This window comes from Mya arenaria, chromosome 15 (genome assembly GCF_026914265.1).
Source record: "Mya arenaria isolate MELC-2E11 chromosome 15, ASM2691426v1".
NCBI classification, from domain to species: Eukaryota; Metazoa; Mollusca; class Bivalvia; order Myida; family Myidae; genus Mya; species Mya arenaria.
In genome coordinates this window covers 48,599,892-48,612,785 of record NC_069136.1, presented here as the reverse complement: position 1 = coordinate 48,612,785, position 12,894 = coordinate 48,599,892, and positions in this window count along the sequence as shown.

The following is a 12,894-nucleotide window of genomic DNA, read 5'->3' as shown; positions in this document are numbered from 1 at the left end:
CTACGGTAAGAACACATTCAGATATGCTGCGCCTGTGCTATGGAACTCCCTTCCCGAAGAATATCCCTCTAGCACACCTTTTAATCAGTTTAAAAGTTTAATGTCAAATTTGAATGGTAAAGAATGTAAATGTGTTGCTTGTTCATGGGCCAAAAACATAGCACAGGTATAGCTTTTTTTCTGATCTGTAGTTCTTGTTAGCAACCCACATACATGTATGTTAATTACATGATCTGTTCTTTTTCTGTGTGTTTGCATTGTTTTTAATGTGTTGTTTGTATTGCTCTGTAGTCTTGCCTTAATTTGCATTGTTTTGTACTCTTACATTATCTTGCATAGTTATGCTTTTGTATATTTCTGCCTTATTTTGCTTCGTGTTGCTTGCATTATTTTGTCTCTTGGCTAGCTGCTTTAGAAAATATCATGCATGTCTGCTTATCTTGTATAACCTGGATACCTGTACCCTTGCATTATTGTGATTTGCTGTGTCTTTTGGTTAGCTGCTTTAAAAAATATCATGCATGTCTATCTTGTATAACCTGGATACCTGTAACCTAGCATTATTGTGATTTTCTGTGTGCCATGTCAGTAATAATATAGTATTTAATAATTTATTCCAAATGATTTAATTTTATTTACTATGAGTAACATGCTAATCAGGTCACTTCAAATCTGATTTGAGCTGATATTTTGATTTCTTATGCCATTTTTTAAAACAAACAGGCTTGTGTCATTTACATTTTTTTGTCTTGTACTAATAATTTTTTAAGCTCTTTTAAACCTCTTTTGGTAAGATTAGCATGTCTCCCATAGCTTTATTTTTGTTTATGCTGTAATTATGTAAGTTTTACTCCCTTGTAGCTGCTTTATATATGTTATCCATATACATTTGTTAAATAGTCGGTTATACAAGCTCATAAGAGCTTATGTTGTCTGTATATCTGTCTTGCCGACTGTAAATAAATCTCTTTTTTTTTTGACGAGATTAGGCTGTTAAACTTATCATTTTCCGAGTTCTTCGGCTGTTCGATCCACAGCGACACATTCAGTAATCTCCGCTTGGACCAGCCATTTAATTGTCAAGTGAACTCTGATATTGGAATACATGTAGCTAAAATTATTGCATATGCGTATCAGATCCATACACATCTCTGAAAATAAAAATAAGCGGCCTATAACTAATTTTGCTGCCGACTGTAATGTACTATATGTAGCCTTGCATGGAATTCAGAGAAACGACCAGGCTGTGAAGCGAATATTCACATAATCTGCATAGTTTCTTTAAAATTATTGGGACAATTTTAAACTAGGATAGCGCAACCAAAACAATCAAGTTATATAGAACATCAGTAATAAATTACATTAGTTGTTGCTGAAAATATTAATATTTATATAATGTTTTACTTACGCTTGATTATAGTTCAACAGATCTCGAGGCACTCAATACCAGGAAATATGTTACTTTTTGTCTAAATAACGCCAGAAAACCATGCCAACATCCTCTGTTAATGGTGTACATAAAACAATTGAACAATCGAAATGATGATTTGACGATTAACTCTATCGGAAACATTGAGTGTTATTGGTACAGAACCATGTTTCGAGTAATTTGATAAAACGGACATTGACGCGATTAAATATATAATTCAGAAAACTCCATCTGTGTAAGATTATTTTAAACCATATAATCAGATTGAAAAAAACTATGTCAAATTCACAAACCTTCTAGCGGAGATATATACTGTTAGGATTAATATAATATTTCTGTGTGATATATTGGGGTCGCAGATCCTCGTAAAAGTCACAAACAAGTAGGAAGTGGTATTCTTCTTCAATGCATACAAAAATGTTGACCACTCTTAATGTTGACCACTCGTACGCTTTAACGCTTTGCTAACAAAAGGAAATACAAAATATTATCAAACTTAACTTTATACAAATCATTTATGTCGATAATTGTTATTTTTTCACCAACTCAGATGGATACTGCTGGCCTATATTTTGTATTCAATATTGGTAGATATTACCGCTGCGCATTTTAATATCGTTTATTGGATTCGCCAAGTCAATATGAGGTTTCAGTTGAAAATAAGTCATCAGATTGCTGACTGTTCTATCTGATAATAGGAAGAATAAAAAAATACTTAACTGTTGTATTTAAAATACATACCGATGTTGTTTTCAGAAAACTTTTTTAGTCAAGATGCGTGATATGTTATTTCTTTCATCGTTCATTGCTTTAGGTGAGTTGATATTTATGTAATTTTGTTCTTGTGACTTATTTCAGAGAAGAAAAATACATATTAAAAATTTACATGATATCGGAACGCCGAAATTAGCAGAAGCTGCAATGGTTGAAACACATGTACAATCTACGATAAAGAGAATTAATACAGATTAATTGTTTTATTACGTTTGAAAGTTTGTATAAGTTTTGTATAGCTGACGATTTTAGCAAGATTACTGTTTATCATAATGTAAATTTGTAACGATTTTTGTCGAATAAAAGTCGCCCGGTGTATTGCAGTAACTTATTACCTAAAGTATACGATAGTGTTACGAAAAAGCACTAGAATGAACCTAAATTCTACGGCAGGATTCGAGTCTCTGCGGGTTTGTACGCATTTATAGAAGTTTTGCATAATTATACATGTATGTATGTGCGAGTTTGTATGAAATGTGGCGCGATGCACGTGTTTGTTGCGAGAATCGTACGATATGTGGCGCGATGCACGGGGATGAAGCGTGGTCCATGCGATATGTGGCACGATGCACGTGCTTGTTGCGAGGTCCATACGATATGTGGTGCGATGCACGTGTTTGTTGCTAGGTCAATACGATATGTGGCGCCATGCACGTGTTTGTTGCGAGGATCATACGATATGTGGCGCCATGCACGTGTTTGTTGCGAGGTCCATACGATATGTGGCGCCATGCACGTGTTTGTTGCGAGGATCGTACGATATGTGGCGCCATGCACGTGTTTGTTGCGAGGATCATACGATATGTGGTGCGATGCACGTGTTTGTTGCGAGGTCCATACGATATGTGGCGCCATGCACGTGTTTGTCGCGAGGATCGTACGATATGTGGCGCCATGCACGTGTTTGTTGCGAGGATCGTACGATATGTGGCGCGATGCACGTGTTTGTTGCGAGGTCCGTACGATATGTGGCGCGATGCAAGTGTTTGTTGCGAGGTCCGTACGATATGTGGCGCCATGCACGGGGATGTAGCGTGGTCCGTACGATATGTGGCGCCACGCACGGGGATGTAGCGTGGTCCGAACGATATGTGGCGCCACGCACGGGGATGTTGCGTGGTCCGTATGATATGTGTCGCCACGCACGGGATGTAGCGTGGTCAATGCGATATGTGGCGCCATGCACGGCGATGTAGCGTGGTCCGTACGATATGTGGCGCCACGCACGGGAATGTAGCGTGGTCCATGCGATATGTGGCACCATGCATGGGGATGTAGCGTGGTCCGTATGATAAGTGGCGCGACGTACGTGGTGTTTGTTGCAAGGTCCATACGATATATGTGGCGCGACGCACGTGCTTGTTGCGAGGTCCATACGATATGTGGCGCAATGCACGTGTTTGTTGCGAGGATCGCACGATATGTGGGACCATGCACGGGGATGTAGCGTGGTCCATGCGATATGTGGCGCCATGCACGGGGATGTAGCGTGGTCCGTACGATATGTGGCGAGATACACGTGCTGTTGCGAGGATCGTACGATATGTGACGCGATGCACGTGTTTGTTGCGAGCTCCATACGATATGTGGCGCGATGAACATGTTTGTTGCGAGGATCGTATGATATGTGGCGCGATGCACGGGGATGTAGCGTGGTCCGTACAATATGTGGCGCAATGCACGTGTTTGTTGCGAGGTCCGTACAATATGTGGCGCCATGCACGTGTTTATTGCGAGGTCCATACATTATGTGGCGCCATGCACGTGTTTGTTGCGAGGTCCGTACGATATGTGGCGCCATGCACGTGTTTGTTGCGAGGTCCGTACAATATGTGGCGCCATGCACATGTTTATTGCGAGGTCCGTACGATATGTGGCGCCATGCACGTGTTTGTTGCGAGGTCCGAACGATATGTGGCGCCATGCACGTGTTTGTTGCGAGGTCCGTACAATATGTGGCGCCATGCACGTGTTTGTTGCGAGGTCCGTACAATATGTGGCGCCATGCACGTGTTTGTTGCGAGGTCCGTATGATATGTGGCGCAATGCACGTGTTTGTTGCGAGGTCCGTACGATATGTGGCGCCATGCACGTGTTTGTTGCGAGGTCCGTACGATATGTGGCGCAATAAACGGGTATGTTGCGAGGTCCGTACGATATGTGGCGCAATAAACGGGTATGTTGCGAGGTCCGTACGATATGTGGCGCAATAAACGGGTATGTTGCGAGGTCCGTACGATATGTGGCGCAATAAACGGGTATGATGCGAGGTCCGTACGATATGTGGCGCAATAAACGGGTATGTTGCGAGGTCCGTACGATATGTGGCGCAATAAACGGGTATGTTGCGAGGTCCGTACGATATATGTGGCGCCATGCACGTGTTTGTTGCGAGGTCCGTACGATATGTGGCGCCATGCACGTGTTTGTTGCGAGGTCCGTACGATATGTGGCGCCATGCACGTGCTTGTTGCGACGTCCGTACGATATGTGGCGCCATGCACGTGTTTGTTGCGAGGTCCCTACAATATGTGGCGCAATAAACGGGTATGTTGCGAGGTCCCTACAATATGTGGCGCAATAAACGGGTATGTTGCGAGGTCCGTACGATATGTGGCGCTATGCACGTGTTTGTCGCGAGGTCCGTACAATATGTGGCGCAATAAACGGGTATGTTGCGAGGTCCGCACGATATATGGCGCGATACCCGTGTATGTTGCGAGGTTCGTCCGAGATGTTTCTTGACGGGGAAACTTTAAAACAGTTCAACATCCTTGTAAGCACTTCCCGGCAAGATATTAAAAATCGACACACATTTTGAGACATATCTTCGAAACCCACACATTTAGTGGAAAGTTATAAACTCGCCACAATTCGTAGCAAAAATCGAGACAAGGTATTTTTTAAATGTGGTGAATAAGAGATATCTACCAAACACCCCTTGGTCACTTGGACGGGGTACTCCAAATAGGATGATTTTACTGAAAGTGACATGCTGTATTCTTTACAAAAACACACCTCTGGCCGACTGTTCAGAACTTAAACGTCTAAGTTAACCACGAGATTGACAAGAATCCCAAGTTAAAAGAACTGGGTCGCATCAGCCGGTTTACATGCGTTAAGGTGAAGGTTTTTTTTAAATGAAATTATAATTTTGAATCTTAAATCTTTTCTAGATACAGTTTTGGATATTGTAAAAGGCTAAATTTAAAACTATGTATGGTTTTCATGGCCAATTATCGCTCTGTTCGCGTAGAAATAGCCTTTCAACAGTCTATTGTCAGCATTGAAGGCTACGGAATTGTGAATTAGTGCCTTCTTATCTTTAGACAAACTCATTACCTTGCATGTTCAGTAACTGTTTCCGCTAGTATAGATAAAACTGAAATAACTTGGCGCGAACTGTCTGAACTCGGATCGGACGGGAATCGGACGCGCAAGCGGACGCGTACACATGGAATATACCTCCAGTATTTCTCAAGTACCTCTTGCTCGGGTAAAACCTACGGGGGACAGCCGTCGCAAATAGCAGCCGCGGAAAGCGTGAAGAAATTTCGCACTTTAACTGCATCAACTCGTGAGGTGTTGTTAAAGACTCGTATTTATGACAAAAACACCGCAGACATGTTTCGGAACATCTGTACAAACATTTTGCCAACAATTTCCCTGACGACTTGTCGTCCTTTATGGCGATATTTAGCGCGCTGTCTACACCATAGCAGTTCCGGCAGCTTCGCCGTGGTATTGAAATTAAGTTATTTCAAACCCTACATATACATGCATATTCGTAGCCATGGTGGCTTTAATTTAGAATAAAACCAAAACCTAAATGTAGTCACGAGTCATCAACATTCTTCTTGATCGTGAAAAACTCGGAATGATTTTGCTATCGACATGTGTCATTAAAACGCATGTTTCGACACATAGTGTTAATTTATTAATATTTATCTAGTCATTCATCTAAAAAAAACACCATTTCATTAAAACAAATATTAGTCGTTAGGATTCGATCAATTGGCGTTGTTCTATCTAATTCAACACTTCAGGTGTGTACGGAAGTGCGTTATTTGATTTATATTTAAAATTTAAGTGGTTAAAAGTGTCCAAACAAAGGAGCAGAACTCAACATTCAGCGCTGGTGATTCTCTGTTTACTCGTCTGAAAATAATTACTAGTAGTTGAAATTTTAGCCATAGCCTGTCCTAAAAAAAATTCTTTTTCGAATCAATAAATGGTGACCCGTTTATTTTTAAAATAAAAAATCACATAAAAAACAACAACGGTGACATACTGTCTAAATAATAAACTTTTATATGATATTTAACAAATCTTCAAAGTTGTCATAATTTCTTATGTTTGCTTTTATATTGTTCTTTTATATCTACTGATGAAGTCGTTACACCGAAACGTTTAAAATAATAGACTTTACATGTGTGTTTGGTTTATTTTATTCATACTAAAATCACATACTAATTATAAACATGATAAATAATGAACAAGAAATTTATGATATACGACTATTTCATCGTAAAACATTGCATATGTATGAGATAAATATAACCTAATTAAAAAAATATTATTATGTAGATGATTTTATATATCTTAATGAATTTATTGAGAAGAGAACAGTGAATTCCTTTATTTCTATATAATGTTTGAATAATTAGAAGGTCAGCATATTATAATGCACACACGTAAATACGGTTCTTTCATCTTTCAGATAGGAAGTACGATTTGTAAATACAGTATCTTATTTGAGATAGAAACACAAACACAAACCAAACACGCCCTGCAGACTCGCTACCATTAACCGCCAAATTAAATCCAGGTCATAAACACAAACCAAACACGCCCTGCAGACTCCCTACCATTAACCGCCAAATTAAATTCAGGTCATAAACACAAACCAAACGCGCACTGCAGACTCCCTACCATTAACCGCCAAATTAAATTCAGGTCATAAACACAAACCAAACGCGCACTGCAGACTCCCTACCATTAACCGCAAAATTAAATTCAGGTCATAAACACAAACCAAACGCGCACTGCAGACTCCCTACCATTAACCGCCAAATTAAATTCAGGTCATAAAAACAAACCAAACGCGCACTGCAGACTCCCTACCATTAACCGCAAAATTAAATTCAGGTCATAAACACAAACCAAACGCGCACTGCAGACTCCCTACCATTAACCGCCAAATTAAATTCAGGCCATAAACACAAACCAAACGCGCACTGCAGACTCCCTACCATTAACCGCCAAATTAAATTCAGGTCATAAACACAAACCAAACACGCACTGCAGACTCCCTACCATTAACCGCCAAATTAAATTCAGGTCATAAACACAAACCAAACCCGCACTGAAGACTCCCTACCATTAACCGCCAAATTAAATTCAGGTCATAAACACAAACCAAACGCGCACTGCAGACTCTCTACCATTAACCGCCAAATTAATTCAGGTCATAAAAACAAACCAAACGCGAACTGCAGACTCCCTACCATTAACCGCAAAATTAAATTCAGGCCATAAATACAAACCAAACGCGCACTGCAGACTCCCTACCATTAACCGCAAAATTAAATTCAGGTCATAAACACAAACCAAACGCGCACTGCAGACTCCCTACCATTAACCGCAAAATTAAATTCAGGTCATAAACACAAACCAAACCCGCACTGCAGACTCCCTACCATTAACCGCAAAATTAAATTCAGGTCATAAACACAAACCAAACGCGCACTGCAGACTCTCTACCATTAACCGCCAAATTAATTCAGGTCATAAAAACAAACCAAACGCGAACTGCAGACTCCCTACCATTAACCGCAAAATTAAATTCAGGCCATAAATACAAACCAAACGCGCACTGCAGACTCCCTACCATTAACCGCAAAATTAAATTCAGGTCATAAACACAAACCAAACGCGCACTGCAGACTCCCTACCATTAACCGCAAAATTAAATTCAGGTCATAAACACAAACCAAACCCGCACTGCAGACTCCCTACCATTAACCGCAAAATTAAATTCAGGTCATAAACACAAACCAAACACGCACTGCAGACTCCCTACCATTAACCGCCAAATTAAATTCAGGTCATAAACACAAACCAAACACGCACTGCAGACTCCCTACCATTAACCGCCAAATTAAATTCAGGTCATAAACACAAACCAAACACGCACTGCAGACTCCCTACCATTAACCGCAATATTAAATTCAGGCCATAAACACAAACCAAACACGCACTGCAGACTCCCTACCATTAACCGCCAAATTAAATTCAGGTCATAAACACAAACCAAACACGCACTGCAGACTCCCTACCATTAACCGCCAAATTAAATTCAGGTCATAAACACAAACCAAACACGCACTGCAGACTCCCTACCATTAACCGCCAAATTAAATTCAGGTCATAAACACAAACCAAACACGCACTGCAGACTCCCTACCATTAACCGCAAAATTAAATTCAGGCCATAAACACAAACCAAACACGCACTGCAGACTCCCTACCATTAACCGCCAAATTAAATTCAGGCCATAAACACAAACCAAACACGCACTGCAGACTCCCTACCATTAACCGCAAAATTAAATTCAGGCCATAAACACAAACCAAACACGCACTGCAGACTCCCTACCATTAACCGCAAAATTAAATTCAGGTCATAAACACAAACCAAACACGCATTGCAGACTCCCTACCACTGACCGCCAAATTAAATTCAGGTCATAAACACAAACCAAACACGCACTGCAGACTCCCTACCATTAACCGCCAAATTAAATTCAGGTCATAAACACAAACCAAACACGCACTGCAGACTCCCTACCATTAACCGCAAAATTAAATTCAGGCCATAAACACAAACCAAACACGCACTGCAGACTCCCTACCATTAACCGCCAAATTAAATTCAGGTCATAAACACAAACCAAACACGCACTGCAGACTCCCTACCATTAACCGCCAAATTAAATTCAGGTCATAAACACAAACCAAACACGCACTGCAGACTCCCTACCATTAACCGCAAAATTAAATTCAGGCCATAAACTCAAACCAAACACGCACTGCAGACTCCCTACCATTAACCGCCAAATTAAATTCAGGCCATAAACACAAACCAAACACGCACTGCAGACTCCCTACCATTAACCGCAAAATTAAATTCAGGTCATAAACACAAACCAAACACGCACTGCAGACTCCCTACCATTAACCGCAAAATTAAATTCAGGTCATAAACACAAACCAAACACGCACTGCAGACTCCCTACCACTGACCGCCAAATTAAGGTTCAGGTCCTAAACACAAACCAAACACGCCCTGCAGACTTCTTACCACTGACAGCCAAATAAATACGGTTCTGGTCCTAAACACAAACCGAACATGCTCTGCATACGTCTCGACACTGCCCACCCAAGGGGGGGGGCAAGTCCTAAAAACTTACCAAACATACTCTACATACGCTTCAGTACAAACCACCCCAGGCGGAGCCAAACCCTAAACACAAACCAAACATGCTCTACATACGCTTTACTATTAACCACCACAGGCGGGGCCAAACCCTAAACAAAGATCAAAGACTCAGTGCATACGCTTTACTACTAACCACCCAGGCGGGACCAAACCCTAAACACAAACAAAATACTCTCTGCATACGCTTTACTTCTAACCACCACAGGCGGGGACAAACCCTAAACACAGACCAAACACGCTCTACATACGCTTCACTACTAGCCCACACAGGCGGGGAAAAACCCTAAACACAGACCAAATACTCTCTACATACGCTTTACTACTAACCACCACAAGCGGGGCCAAACCCTAAACACAGACTAAATACTCTCTATATACGCTTCACTACTAACCACCACAGGCGGGACCAAACCCTAAACACAGACCAAATACTCTCTACATACGCTTCACTACTAACCACCACAGGCGGGACCAAACCCTAAACACAGACCAAATACTCTCTACATACGTTTCACTACTAACCACCCCAGGCGGGGGCCAAACCCTAAACACAGACCAAATACTCTCTACATACGCTTTACTACTAACCACCCCAGGCGGGGCCAAGTCCTAAACACAAACCAAATACTCTCTACATACGCTTCACTACTAGCCCCCACAGGCGGGGCCAAGTCCTAAACACAGACCAAATATTCTCTACATACGCTTTACTACTAACCACCCCAGGCGGGGCCAAACCCTAAACACAGACCAAACACGCTCTACATACGCTTTACTACTAACCACCACAGGTGGGGACAAACCCAAAACACAGACCAAACACGCTCTACATACGCTTAACTACTAACCACCCCAGGCGGGGCCTAACACTTAACACAAACCAAATACTCTCTACATACGCTTCACTACTAACCACCCCAGGCGGGGACAAACCTTAAACACAGACCAAATACTCTCTACATACGCTTCATTACTAACCACCACAGGCGGGGACAAACCCTAAACACAGACCAAATACTCTCTACATACGCTTCACTACTAACCACCACAGGCGGGGACAAACCCAAAACACAGACCAAATACTCTCTACATACGCTTCATTACTAACCACCACAGGCGGGGACAAACCCTAAACACAAACCAAATACTCTCTACATACGCTTTACTACTAACCACCACAGGCGGGGCCCAAACCCTTAACACAAACCAAATACTCTCTACATACGCTTTACTACTAACCACCCCAGGCGGGGCCAAACCCTAAACACAGACCAAATACTCTCTACATACGCTTTACTACTAACCACCCCAGGCGGGGACAAACCCTAAACACAGACCAAATACTCTCTACATACGCTTTACTACTAACCACCCCAGGCGGGGCCAAACCCTGAACACAGACCAAATACTCTCTACATACGCTTCACTACTAACCACCCAGGCGGGGCCAAACCCTAAACACAGACCAAATACTCTCTACATACGCTTTACTACTAACCACCCAGGCAGGGGACAAACCCTAAACACAGACCAAATACTCTCTACATACGCTTTACTACTAACCACCACAGGCGGGGCCAAACCTTAAACACAAACCAAATACTCTCTACATACGCTTCACTACTAACCACCACAGGCGGGGCCAAACCCTAAACACAGACCAAACACAAACCAAATACTCTCTACATACGCTTCACTACTTACCACCACAGGCGGGACCAAACCCTAAACACAGACCAAAAACGCTCTACATACGCTTTACTACTAACCACCACAGGCGGGGACAAACCCTAAACACAGACCAAAAACGCTCTACATACGCTTCACTACTTACCACCACAGGCGGGACCAAACCCTAAACACAGACCAAACACAAACCAAATACTCTCTACATACGCTTCACTACTTACCACCACAGGCGGGACCAAACCCTAAACACAGACCAAAAACGCTCTACATACGCTTCACTACTAACCACCACAGGCGGGGCCCATAAACAAAAAGACCGAATACTCTCTACATACGCTTCACTACTAACCACCACAGGCGGGGCCCATAAACAAAAAGACCGAATACTCTCTACATACGCTTCACTACTAACCACCACAGGCGGGGCCCATAAACAAAAAGACCGAATACTCTCTACATACGCTTTACTACTAACCACCACAGGCGGGGCCAAACCCTAAACACAGACCAAATACTCTCTACCTACGCTTTACTACTAACCACTCCAGGTAAGGTCAAGTCATGAACATTACTGAACACGCTTTGCACGCGTCACAACTCTGACCACCCAAGACGGGGCCTGGTACTGAACACAAACGAAACATGCCTTTTACACGCATATCTTAATTTATATGAAAGGTTTACATTTATATGCATTAGTTTCGGTTAATATTTTTTATAAGTTTATCCGAAAGAAAACTTTGTTCACCATCTTTAAGCAAAACTGTCACATTTGTTTAAGGCCCGAGGTCGCCAGTGGCTTTGTTAGGAACTAGACCTCTGACCGCCAAATGTGGAATTTAGTATTACTAGCAAACCACTTAAGCCAATATTTTATACTGCCACACTGTCGCCCCTTGTTTTTAAAGCGGCTGCCTGCCACTGACCCTCCATGTGGTCAAATTGTACACACTTGAACTATGATTTTTTTTTTAAATATTTCACCAGTACTACATATTTACTACACATGAAAAGAGCGATGCATTAATTTTCCCCACACATTTCAGCTCCGCTTATCAGCGGACTAGGATACCCAAGTTTTGACAGCGGCTGGCTGCCACTGATCTCCCAAGATAGAACCAGGTCCTACAGAACGGTTAACCACGCCCTAGGAGCCGTACCTAGCATTGTTGACGTCCAGGTGAAGTCACTTGATGCTCCTAATGAGGGGTTCATCTTCAGAGGCTACGGTCAGTTGTGTTTTTCGTATATACTAATTCATTTATTAATTACTCATTGTTAATTGATTTATTGCTAATTACCGACCGATCATAGGTCACGAAAACACAATAATTGTACCTATATCTTAGGCAACGGTGAGAGAGATGACGACAATAACGAGCCTTACGGTGGCGTCGTGTACGTGTATAACGACGTCGACGTCTTGGTGATAGCTCCCAAAGCTCATAACCACAGATATCCCGTTGGGGGCAGTGCGATTTACACGGGTACGTTTTATCCA